Raw genomic sequence first — 10,822 nt, 5'->3', positions numbered from 1 at the left:
TCATATTTTACTACAATGAATCACAAAGAACCCAAACACTACATCTAGTAATCTTTAAAGGCCTCTTCCAAAACAGTATATGTTATAATATCATTAATAAAATTATATTTACTTAACATACAGTTCTTGTTTATAATTGTTATGAATGCTCTTTTGTTTATGCTATAACAACACTATTATAGCATTATTGTATCCTGTAACTTTAAATGTGTAGCCATTCCATGTATTTTGTGGATAGAGCCCTAGGAGCCGGGGCCACCCTGACTTCATTGCTGCTGGGTTCTCTTTCTGGCTTTATAGTCAGTCAGGAATGAGAGACTCAGCAGCAGAGCATTAAGTTTAATTTTACGTTTTGTGTGAGTATTGCATTTCTTGCTATTTTCCATCTGGTTTCTGGATTTTTACTTCTGTTTTAAGATTACTGTTACTGGATAACATACTGGATTTGTTTGTGGTGTGTTGCCTTTTTAGGCAAATCCTTTCACCTTTTTTGCTTTGTAAAGCATTTTTGCTTTATTATCTGTTTTTGTTAAGAAATCTTTATTTATAAAGATTCTTGTGAAACAAGTCTGTATAAAAGCCAGAGTTTGAATGTCTTTTTCTGATTTGACATGCTCTGGCACACTCCTTGTATTTTTAACTTTTAAAAACTGGTAAAAACTCCCATTTCTGAGACTTTTTTTCGGCTGAAGCCAGCAGTTAGTATTTGGGTCCAGGATGAATTTAAAAGAGCTTGTCCTGGGCAGGTCATTAAAGCCCTGGCTGACTTTATGGATTTTTTTTGAGCTATCACACAGCCTTGCTTGATGTTTGTGACTCCATTACCCAAGAGACAATGTGACATTATGCAAACAATATTTAAGATTCTGAGGCACAACACAGAGTGTCCACATTTCTGCATTCAAATAAAAACAATTGGCAACTCATGCACTAAACAATAAATAGGGAAAGGGTTGTTAGACATAGTTAGGACTTCTTGCTTTTGTTATTTTTACTTTGAACTTTGTTTTTCATTTTGGCTTACTTTTTTGGGACTTCCTGACCTTTTTGTAATGAATATTGGCCCGTTTACTGTATATTTTTTAGAGTTTGGCTCTTAATACCTTTTTTGTCTCCTGGCACATCACTTATACTTTTTATCCTTGCAAACACGCCAATTTTATATCTCATACACAATATAAAGTTCACAACTCCACCGTCAGGAAAAAGAATAAAGGGGTGTCAATGGGAACGGTAGCCAGAAAAATGCCCCCAATGCATCTGAATGAACCAGAAGACTTCTAAAACATGATATCATGGTGGAATTGGTTGGTTATTATGCACAATTTCAATCTGATGAAAAGAAAACACAGTGTATCACCAAAAGAACTGCATTCCAACCATCAAACTCATTGGATGAGGGCTGATGGTTTGGCACTTAAGTCCTAAAAAGTTCTATCAAGTTCTTCCATGTGAAGATTGATTGAGGTCATTTATGTTAGGTAGAATGCCTAGAGGGGGCTGGGAGGCCTTGGAACTCCTGCAGATTTTTATTTTTTTTCTCCAGCCGTCTGGATTTTTATTTTTTTGTTTGTTTTTTCTGTCCTCCCTGGCCATCGAACTTTACTTTTATTCTATGTTAATTAGTATTGCCTAATTTTATTTTTTATATTGTCTTTTTTTTCTTTCTTCATCCTGTAATGCACTTTGAGCTGCATCATTTGTATGAAAATGTGCTATATACATAAATATTGTTGTTGTTGTAAAAAGCACAATCAAAAATGCTCACCAGATGGGGATATACCACCAAAACCCAATCTAAATAAAAAGTTAAACAAAAAATCTTTAATAAAATAGAAAGATTTATTCTTCACAAAATGCTCTGTCACAAATGCTCTGTCACACAGTGGAGCTCCATACAGCATAAAAGACAAAGGATTTGCCTGAAACACAAGGCAATCCAAACAAATATGTCCCAAAACAAAATACCAAGAATAGTTGAAATACAGAGCGTAACCACTCCTTAGCTCGTTACTTCTTACCGCATTTGAAACGAACTCCGAAGAACTATGGGAGACCCTCAGGATTTAAATTGCACAGGGCAGTTCCTAGTGGCAATTGACAGTGGCCCCACCTCTTGGGGAACCACCCATAAAACACATTGAACATAACCAAGGAGATGATACATGGACATAATCAAAAGAAAACAAACACATGCAAAATAATGAAAAAGTGACAAAGAAGGAATGAAACAAAGATATGAACCCTAGCCAGATGAGGAAGCTGGGCTAAAACATAACACCTGCACCTACAGAGTCCGCCACAAACCATTCCATATATCAGAGTAATCTAGAGGAAAAGGAAAACAGCTTGGCTTAAACTGGAACATGCAGCAGGAAAGTGATTTTACGCCTATCAGCATCTATGACTAAATGGCTGTAGAAGAAAATATCAAGGTTGTGGAATGGTTAATTCACTAAGCTCACTTCATCCCCATAATGAAGCTGTTGCAAAGCATTAAGAAGGCTTAGCATCAACCAAAGCCGTCAAAATATCAATGAACATCATTAGACGGAGTTGGCAAAAACAAATCCCATTAAGGCTACTAACCTCATAGAAACAATAATGACTTCAAGTTTTCACTGTGGTTCTGCCAGCCAGTGAAGCAAGGAGTGTACTTACTTTCTCAATAACTCTATGAAATAGCCGCAAAAAAACATAACAGAATTCAAAATAAATACAAAGCCTTTTTAAGTACTTGAATATTAACACTGATGCTCTATGTATTACTAAATCCATAAAGTGAAAGAGAATATATAAGATGGGTGGGGCCATTTTGAATATTTGGGGGCACTAGTGGTGAATCAAACCTTTAGACTGACCAATGTAAATTAATTTGAAATGAAACAATTGAAATCATCTTATTTTGAACTGAATATCCCTTTTTCCCAATGGTGATAAATGTTGGTGGCTGCTGGGGTGCATGCGGGGAATTTGTTTTGGTGCAATAAACTGATTATTTCCCAATCATGAGTTTCAATAAATCTGTCCAAAACAGGCTTCTGGCTGATCCCAAAAATGAAAGCAAAATGCAAGCATAATAAGAACGAATAAAGAGCAATGTAACATAGTGATGATAGTAATTAGTTTAAATAAGATATGTACATACACTTTATTGCATATTATAGAATAACATTTCATAAGTAGGCTATATATATTCTTGATATAAGTGCAAAACATATTAAAAACACAGACTACAGTGATGCACTGAACATTATGGATGTTCACTGCTGCCTACAATAGGACACAGGAGTTTCTTGTGAATTCCATAACCATGTAGAATATTTTCCCGTGTCCAGCTCCAGATTATACTGGACACAAGTAACCAAACAGTCTGTGCTTCTGAGCCACAGTGGCACATTGGTTAGTGTTTTTCTCAGAGGTCCAAGTTTATATGCCAAATCGGGCACATTCTGTGTGAAGTTTGCACATTTTTCTCCTGGTCTGCATGGGATACAAAGCCATTCATGTGAAAATAAAACGGTTAGCGAGTGTGGTTGTGTACATGCTTGTGTCCTGTGGTGGAAAGGTAAGCCATCTAGGCTTGGTTTATGCCTTGCCACTGATGTTGCTGGGATATGCTTGGCCACCAACAAACCTAATTTTTATCAAGTGGGTTTGGAAATTACAAAATGGACTTCACTCTCTGTGGACAATGCAGCAGTACTCACAAGGAGCTCCCTAAATATTGATTTACACCGCATTGTAGATGAAGGATGAATAAAGATACTGTATGTTAATGGCTGTACTGTAATATTAGCATTTCCTTAGAAAAATAACATAAACACCTTCCAGAGTAACAGCTGCAAATAAATGATTTATGTCCTACTTAAAAAATATAATGGGCAACTAAAGAACAATCTTTATTGAGGAGTATCCTCAAGTTCAATGAGCCGCAGTGCCTACTGAAACCATACCTCTCAGATTCTAATTATGACAACAACCTTCAAAAGCTTACATGCACCCTAAAATGTGTCCCCTGCTAGCTGTAGTTCAAAGGCTGGGTGTAGATTCTGAAGCACACTGATAACCAAGAGGTTGTCACTCATGGGCATTTTTTCTTGGGAAGCACCCCCTCTCATCCTGGGGTGGTACTGCTTACCTTATCAGAGCCTCCTGGTTGGCAGTCCCCAGACATACATGCTTGAAATAAGCAAGAAAAAAAATTGATTTCATGCAACATTTAAATAATTGCTCGTCTATCCCTGTGTTTTCATTTATTTATTATCACAGTTCACTATGCATTAATTTATTTACATATTTGCTAATTTAATTTTTTGTAAAATGTTCTACCACTCATTCAATCCAACTAGCTTATTTTATTTAGTCACATATAACCATGAACATTGTGGTTAAAGGAACATTTATTTTTTCCTTTTTAGTCCATTTATAACAATTTTTTACTTAAAAAATTTTTTATGTATATTTTATTTTTTACTTTTTAATTTTGTGTATTTTGCAAATTATTTTTATTTATTATTTGCAAATTATTTATATTGCTGCAAAAAAAAATATTAACAACAGAATGGCAAGCTTACGGCAATACTTCCTCACCTTGATCATCAAGCCTACTCCTCCGCAAGAGTAAGTAAACAAGTAAAGTCAGCAGACATATTTACCCACTCCACTCACTGGTGGAGGTGGAGGGGGGGGGGGGAATGGGGGTGCAATCCAGTGCATCTCTCACTTGTGTGCTCCTATATCTCACTATTTTCTCTCCCCATCATTGCTGTGTGTGTGTGTGTTAATTGGAATCGCATAACCATTAATTACGGCGACATTTGTTACATAATTGCATCGGTTTTGATGGATTATTGAATTGTCATCGATCCTGAACACGTATGCAAAATTTGAAGAAATTTGCTTTGCCAAAAGTAGGTTTAAAATCAGTTGCAAGATTTGACCCAGACAAACAAACAGAGGAGTCAAGTTAAATAAAATCGTTTAAAAAAAATATTTTGCAAAAGTGCTCTGAATCACAGAATCCTCCAAGGAGCACAAAAGGCATAGAAGGAGTTGCCAGAAATTGTCAATACAGTAGCAAGCAAGGTCCAATGCCATATCCAAATTAATGGTCAAAAACAAAGTAGAAGATCAAAAAATCCAGAAACACAATAAATAATTCATACAGTAAGGTAGAATTCACCAACACCACAAAGCACATTCAATGAACTGTAAAAAAACTGTTTTTTTCCTCACCCTCATCAGGGCTGGTCCCTATGTAATGATAGACAATTGGAGTCAATTAGGGAACTAGCCACAAAACACATAGAACATAGCAGGACAAGCAGAGATACATACAACTAATCAATACACCAAACTGATAAATACATAGTTACACAAATAATAAACATAAGGAACAATCCTGACATAAACAAAAAAATCAAAAATAAGCAAAAAAGGACATGAAAAAAGAACTTAAAGTACAGCCAGGTTAGACACCGTGGTTGAAAACATAACATAGAGAAACGAGGAACCAACTTTACCAATGCCTTTGAAAAACCAACCAGAATTTACATAGGAATAGTTTAATAGTTATGAAAATTATTTTGTAACATGTTGTTGTGGCTATGGACACAGCCATTCTAAGATTCTTAATTTTCAAGATGCAGCTCCTGGTTGCCAGGGGCATATTTTTTTAGGTCAACTAAAGACATCTGATATCATTGACATGATAGGCTAATAGGTCAGCAGTGATGACCTTTCATTACCTTACATTATGGTAAACCACAAACCTTTGCTTATCAGTTCCTACTTTTAAGAAACACTTTAGTGGTTGCAAATCTTTTAGCTGTTTCTTCAACTTCAATTATTGATTCATCTTTTGGGTTTTGTTGTCAATCTTTTGGATTGTCTGTTACAATTCTAGCTTTGTTTATCAATAACATTTCTTCTTCTGGTCTTTTTCATTATTCTGTGTTATTTAAAATTCTTTAGCACAGCAATGACAGCTGGAGGAACTAATAGTAGCTTGCATACTGCTGCTGTAGATTAGTCTGTGTCAGCAGTTGGTTAACCAGCTCAATTCCCTTATTCAAATAAAACCTGACTAGATTTTTTTGGATGACAACATTTGACCAATGCATTGGTACAGTGTAATAAAGCTGAAGCAAATAAAATGATAATTCCCAAAAATTAACATTTCAACAATAACTACCAACACAACTGGCTTGGACCAAAAGAATGTCCTGGGTATGATGTTAAATTGCATCCAGCCCTGCAAGTGGTCCTCCAACTTGCAGGGAAATCATAGGGGTTGGTGGCAGGATTGGCACTCCAGCCACCGTAAAAAGAACTTGACGCAGCTCTGAGACGACAGACCAGACTCCTTTCTGTTCTCTGCATAAGTAGCTCTGTGAATTTGTGAATTTCCCCCTGGGATTAATAAAGTATCTATCTATCTATCTATCTATCTATCTATCTATCTATCTATCTATCTATCTATCTATCTATCTATCTATCTATCTATCTATCTATCTATCTATCTATCTATCTATCTATCTATCTATCTATCTATCTATCTATCTATCTATCTATCTTTGCTGCAGCCACTCACAGGAAGGTTACTTGGATTATGAAGGGGATGGGGGAAAGCCCTCAGAAGCCAGATCTCTATAGGTGGTGTGAAAAGAAGAACTTGAGACAATGCGCTCATAAAGATTTGGGGTGTTAGCCCTGTGTACTGTAAGGTCCAAAGTAGTCTTTCCTGGCTTATGCATTCAAAATGAATCATATAGAGGACAACATTGAAATGAATGAAAGGCTTTAATATAGTAAGACTGGCAGGAAATTGAAAATAGAGGGAATGTTGGGAAGAAGGTCGAGCAGAAATGACGTGGAATATTGAGGCCGGAAGTGCAGTCGAGCATATTATGAGACTCAGATTATGGCACTCTCTGGGTGCCCTGTCTGTTGTCTCAGTGTATGCTCTGACTGCTGTGAGTGATGTTTCAGTGAGGGAGACATTTTATTTGCAATTTTGCTTGGTAGTTGATGGGTGCCCACAAGGTGACACTCTTCTGGTCCTGGGTGACTTCAATGCAACCAATGGCACTGACAGGGCTGGCTATGAGGATTACTTCAGTCCCCATGGGTGTGGTGATTGTGGTGAAAGTGGCTCCATGTTCCTTGACTTTGCAAAAGGTTAGGGGCTGCAAATCGCTGGATCCTGGTTTCAGTGCCCTGAGCTGCGTTGTTTGACACCGAATACTGGTAGGTGAAGGAGATCAATCACATCCTTGTGGGCAGACACTGGAGGCTCTTACGAAACTACAGGATCTACACAAGTTCCCACTTGGTGAATTCTGACCACAGACTTGTTGTTGCTATTCTAAAGATCCAGCTTAGGTCTAGTGGGTTACCACCTACTAGGAAAATGAAGCTGGACCTGGCCAGACTCCAAGGTCAGGCTATTTCTGACGAGTTTGTTAAGTTTCTGTGAGGAACATATGGACTTGGGTGCAACTGCCAATCTTAATGTAATGTGGGATTCTTCCTTGACAAGACCCTGAAGGCTTCTGAGATCGTTGAAAAGGGGTGTGTGGCGCTTCCAATTTCCATGTAAAAGTATGAAGGTCCAAGTTTTTAAAGTCCTGGCACTTCCTGATTTCCTATATGCTTGCGAGACATGGGAGCTATCCAGTGACCTGAGATGAATACTGGACTCCATCGGTACTGCATCTCTTTGGAGAATCCTTGGGTACTGCTGGTTAGTTACAGAGCTATAGTCATGTGGAGCAATTCCCTGGGGGTGATCCAGCTCGCAGGATCCTCATTGTTGATGGACCCAAGTGGCTGGACCAGGCCTAGGGGATGCCCACGTAAAACCTGTCTCTGACAAATAGATGGTCATTTCCGGAATGTGGTACTGGACTGCCTGTCTACCTCGGGGGTTGCCAACAAGAATCCTGAGATGTTTTGTCATGTGGTGGGTTCAGCAACGCTCTGTAGCAGTGGATGCTCCCAAACCTGACCTGACACGGAAGATGGATATTATTTTGAACCTGCTGGGTTCATGTCAGTTTCAAATTAAATGATAAAGAAGAGTCGGAAAACTTATAAAAGGCTGTTGGCTAGCACTATATCCCAAAGACAATTGTTAAATTCTTAAATACAAGCTTTTCAGAAAAAGGTTACTGTTACTTAAAACAGCACTTTGCAGTGTTTTACCAAAAATGTTCTACTCTTAACCAAAAACAAAACACAAGTTTGAAATAGAAACAGATTTAAACCAATTATTTAATTTTACAAAATAAACAGCAGGAAAATGCAACATGACAATTTGCAAAAATGTATTTTTTTGTTAGTATATTGTATTTTTTAAATAGGTTTGTGTCAAGGGTTTTCAAATAGTTCAAAAAACAGCTACCAGAAAGGCATTCCAGCAGTCAGTGTGAATTGTTGTCCGAAAAAAACTTTTGAATCCAAGTGTATTTGCTTTAAAAGCAAAGAAATCTCACAAAAAAATTAAAGAAGAAATCTATAATACACACACAAATGGAAGGAAGTTCTAGTCTATGGTATTCTGTTTAAGGGTTATGTGTCTAGGTCACATTCCATAAAGTTTCTACCAGTTATCACATATGCTAGGACTATGTTTGCCATACATACATACTGTCAGAAAACGAAATGCTCGTAATGATGTTCTGTCTAACAGTTCATGTTTCTTAGTTCAGTCTGAGCTCATTCTATTGTCTAAATACAAAAATAGAAAATTTAAGAACATTCCATTAAATTGTTAGCTTGCTGTATAGAATCTTCCATTATCTATGTGAAAGCTAAATTCTATTCAAATTAAGCAAAATTAAGGTCAATTTACTATTAATATTAACTTAAAAGGTTTGGCACTTACAGTTAGTACAGTGTATTTTTTGTTAGTTACTCAGATAAGATAAGGGGCCTCCTGGCACAACCCTAGCCGTACACAATATCGTCCATCTTATAGCCTTATTTTCTTAAACTATTGAAAGCCCCAGATGTTTATTTTTTCCAGGTTTTGGCTTCCTAGAATTTGTGTTTTCCTTTCCACTACTGCCATCTGGCCATGGCTACTATTAAAAAAGCAAACTAATGATGTTATTACACCATCACTTTGTACTGTATTATTTATAGGTAATGATATTAGCAACATTTTAGTTACTCTGTAAACATTCTTCTTGTTGTCTTGAATTTTTTATATTAATTTTATTATTATTTCATGATATTTAATTATCTCAAGGTAATTGGCGGTCTAGTTTTATTGCATAATGCACACTGAGCTGCATTATGTGTATGAAATATACTATATAAACAAATGTAATATGGATAACATTAATAATAATATTTCAGTAGAAACTTACTTGTATTTTGTGTTATTTTTATGATATTTTTGTGTAAAGCACATTAATTGTAATGTAAGGTGCTACATAAAAAATGTATCATTATTATATGCTGGATTTTGATGCAAGATGCTCAGATTGCCACAAAATATATTAATGAACCTCCTTATGTTGTCCCCCTGACCTTTTCTTGTTAACACATAACTTACCAGTCTGATATTGAGATTACTTGGTCAGCTTTCCTTCTCTGCCTGAGTCTTGCTTCCTTACCGTGTCACAACTAGAAGATGCCACTGCCTGCATGTATAGAGTCACCTTGCATTTTACAGTGAATAGGCTTGTATCACCATCCATCCATCCATTTTCTTAGCCTTCCTTATCCAGGGCAGAGATGTGGGGAAGCTAAATCCTATCTCAGCAAGCATCAGGTGCAAGACAAGAAATAATTCCTGGACTGGCTGGCAATGCTTTTTATCTCCTCCACCTAAAAGACCTATATAAAATCAAGGTTAATTAATTTGATACGACCTTCTCTGAAGCGCTTCTTTTAGGATTAAGCAGGGCTGAATCTCTGAAGATCTCTTGAAAACTCCCCAGACTTGCCATGTTGTACCTCTTCCTAGAAGACACTGGCTTCCTGGAATTTATTGGCTGAGTTCTGACCTGCTGTTTACACTTTTTTTTAATTTGGAAACCTTTCGATCTTCCATCTTGAAGTAGACAAAAAAATTAAACGAATTCAGCATCATTTTTAATCACCACTTAGCAGGTTTAAAACCTCCCTAAGCTGCGACCTCCTGACAAATTAAAATATTTCATTACTCGTCAGCCTCACAAGATGACAGATTAATGATCAGAGAGCAAAAAGAAAGAGACACAGGCAGAAAGACCACTGTCAATACAGTACATTGTCCGTTTCGGAAGCAAATTTAAAACAATTAAACACAAGTTTAATGTTTTTTTATTGAAAAGGCAAATTGGAGTAGTGAGCATAGAGTTGGGCTTCAGGCCAGGAAAAAATGGAATATATCAAAAGCTGAGGGAGAAATTGTTGCTTAGCTTTGCTTGTAAAACTGAAGAAAGCAAGAAAAAAGTATGCAGTGATATCATAATTTTTGGATGCTTTCCAGGTTCCTGACATCAAAGACTCTGGTGTGGCATAATTGATTTCAAAGTTAGAGAACTCCCTTTGCTAAGATAAAGAGCAGCTGGGATAGCTAGGGATCTCCAGCACATATGTTTTTAGTAAAAAAAAAAAAAGAAATAAAGAAATAAACAGAGCAAGAAGGGGACAACATGTCAGACGTGGATGCATACCACAGCTTTGCTCCGCATGCACATATAGAAGAATGAAGCGCTGGGACAAAAGATCGTAGATTTAGGTCTAGAGACCCTCACGGCATTCGGAGATGGCTGTGGGGAATCGGGGGCGACTTGTCTCCGAGCCATCCATCTGTCGTCTTTCC

The sequence above is a fragment of the Erpetoichthys calabaricus genome, chromosome 2 (assembly GCF_900747795.2).
Source record: "Erpetoichthys calabaricus chromosome 2, fErpCal1.3, whole genome shotgun sequence".
In the NCBI taxonomy this organism is placed as follows: Eukaryota; Metazoa; Chordata; class Cladistia; order Polypteriformes; family Polypteridae; genus Erpetoichthys; species Erpetoichthys calabaricus.
This window is presented reverse-complemented; position numbering follows the sequence as displayed.